This window comes from Mus musculus, chromosome 14 (genome assembly GCF_000001635.26).
Source record: "Mus musculus strain C57BL/6J chromosome 14, GRCm38.p6 C57BL/6J".
In the NCBI taxonomy this organism is placed as follows: Eukaryota; Metazoa; Chordata; class Mammalia; order Rodentia; family Muridae; genus Mus; species Mus musculus.
In genome coordinates, this window is record NC_000080.6 from 109,079,773 (window position 1) to 109,083,035 (window position 3,263).

Below are 3,263 nucleotides of genomic sequence, written 5' to 3' on the forward strand. Positions count from 1 at the left end.
ATGACAATACAGTAAGAGGCATAGCACCAGGGCAATTCTGCCATACACCATTTTTATATATGACAAGGAACTGCACCTATAAAGACTTCACTCAATTTTTAACAAGAAAGCATAAATAATCAAATCTAAAATACTTCTTTGTAGAATGGCTAGTGTGTCATTTGCATAGAATTATAAATTAATTTTTCTCCATTGTGAGATAAGTATTACTCCTGTACTTAAACATTTTTACATATTTTTAACTTGTGCTCCATATGAGCACACAGAGCAAGCACAAGTAGATTTTTCTTCACTAGCATGAAAAGATGAGTGTGTGAATTCCATATAGGAGCTTTACAGCAGGACTGTAAGAATTTTTTTCCATTAAGGTCTCTTCTATTAGAGAGACATGTAGCTAAGAAAATTAATAGAGCAAGTGCAGGAAAATTTAGGAGTGAAGCAAATGAGAACATAAACTGGATCTCAGTATTACTGAGCTTTACCCTGAGGTTAAAATACTTGACTAGATACAATTCTGTTTCCTTCCAGCTAAAGCACCTCTGTTGTCAACACTACAGTTCAGTTATCCAAGAGTCTTTTTTATCCCTGGTTATCACATCATAGGAACTAGACGCTGACATTGGAGGGCTAGTTATCCATTTGAAGAGTTTACCCCCAGCTGGCTTTCTTGCAATTTAATTGGTAAGGTAGGGGAGCAATTAGAAACTAGTTGCTCCAACACCAGAGATATATCCTGGAACCAGCTGTGCTGTCTAAAAACATTTCCCATGCATTGCAATTAAAAAACGATTGGGAGCCTATTTCCAGTATGTCATGAGGAGACACTTTGAAGAAGGTGGGTAGAATGTGACTTAACGGTGTCACAGGAAAGCTACAGCTGCAGGAAGTGCAAACAATTTGGAAGGGTCAAAATTGCTATAAAATTCTGTCCCAGTAGATTTCATGAAACTGTAATAGAACCATTGATCTGTATTGTTGAAAGAAAACAAACAAAAACAGCAAAGTTGCATTATTTTTTATTTTGGCACTTTACTGTTTGGTTTTGTACTGTGAAACCAAGGACTCCTATTATTTTGTTTCATTCAACAATTTCCATACCTTGCTGAACTCAATTCACTTGGAATATCTGGACTATTGCTGCACGTAGTAAGTTGCAGTGATGGCCAGTAATGCAGGGAAATGCTGATACCTTGGATGGTATAGTGAGCATATACCATACATGTTACATCTATGTCACACATACATATCCAAAGCCCCTCTGTTTTGGACTAGGTGGCTGAAGTAGCACAAAGAACACAAAATAGGTATCTTTGGAAAAGAAATTGCTTTACTTGGATTTACAGGTTAAAAGAAATTAAGGAGATGACCTATTTATCTTCAGTTTCTATTGCGTTGCAGAAGCAAAGATGTTCAAAATACATGCCTTCATGTAGCAGAATTCTTGTTTTCAAAACAGATTTGTTCTATTGATAAGGTTAAGGTTAAAGATTCTTCCCTGAAAGATAGCTTTGATAGATTTAAGAGTCTTATATCTGGATAAATAAATATTATAAAATGCAGACATGATCATAGTTTGTGAATAAGTTATGCTATGCAGAAGCTTTTAATGAAAAGTAGTCATATTGCCAAATCTAAAGGATATATTCTGGTAGCGAGAAACATTGTCAGGGTCATGTAGATACCTTGCAATCAAGAATGTACATACCAGATGGCAGGGAACAGAATTTGCCAAGTTATTCATCCTCAATGGTTCTTCCTGCTACATGTAAGTAACAGAAAGCCTTATCTTAAAAAATGTCAAAAAATAGTGGGTTATGGAAATATATGAGACTATAAATAGCATTTGTTCTGTATGAATTTGCCAATCTTTGAAGATTGTTTTATGTTAAATTATATGAGAAAAAACTAAATATTAAAATATTTATCTTTTATTCAATATCAGTTTAAAATGCTCCCCCAAAGTACCAAAGTAAATTAAAATGTCAAATGATGCGTTTACAGACACCTAGCATGGCTGTTCTCTGAGAGGCCCAACCAGCAGCAGACTGAGACAGACTCAGATACTTACACTCAACCATTGGACTGAAGTGGAGACCACTATGGTTGAATTACAGGAAGGGCTGAAGAAGCTGAAGGGGAAAGTGACCCCATAGAAGGGCCAGCAGTCTCAACTAACGTGGACCCCTGGGAGTTCCACGTTACTGAGCCACCAATCAGATACCATACATAAGCTGATCCAGTCCGCCCAGCACATATAGAGCAGAGGACTTCCTGCTTTGGTCTCAGTGAGATCAGAAGCACCTAACCTTGGAGAAATTTGAGTCTTGGTAATAGGGTGGCATCTCCACAAAGTCAGGGGAGGAAGAATAGGATGAAGAACTATGAAGTAAGGACCGGGGGACAACAGCTGGATTACAAATATATAATATAACAATAAAAAAGAAATCAACTTGAAAAAAACAAAAAGGTTAGTAAATCCACGAAATTCTAAAAAATTAACATAATGATTTAGAAAATACACTATTGGATAAAATTCACTGGAGCACGAACTTACAAAGTTGTGCATTAGAGGCATGGTATTGTATGTTTTTCAGTCTACTAGCAGGGAAGTTTAATAGCTAATATTTAAATCTCTATATCCTTTTATAGCTTAAGAATTTTATTTTGTTAGTTAGGATGATATTTTTTTGTGAATATAAAAGTTTGTACACAAGATTTGGACTTTCAATGTAAAGTATTCTGTAAACTCATTCAAGATGAAATTGGTATTTACCATGGGATTGTATGCCAGCCATAGCTTCAAATGCTTTAGATGTGTTTTTTTTTATTTTAGAATTTTAATGACCTAATCACTCATAAATTATGTATTCACTCATCATACATATTTGCGTTCAATAAAAATGTTTTCATACCCATGCATAGATGTGCATTTCTCATCTAGGATGAAATGAACCATCATATTTCCTGAAGAGTTTGAGGCTTTATAACAATAAAACCATTTAGATAGCATATGAAAAAATTTGGAAGCAAAAATCACAACTCATTGCCAAATATTAAAACACAATAACAATTTACCTATAATGTTGAGGTTAGAACAGAACATCCATTTTTTTCATGTAGAGATAGTATTTAGAAATTAAATAAGAAACATGACATGATTAATAATGAAAATGTGACTAACTATATATATATATATATATATATATATATATATATATATATATATATATATATATAACATCTTAGACGTTATCATTCAAAAC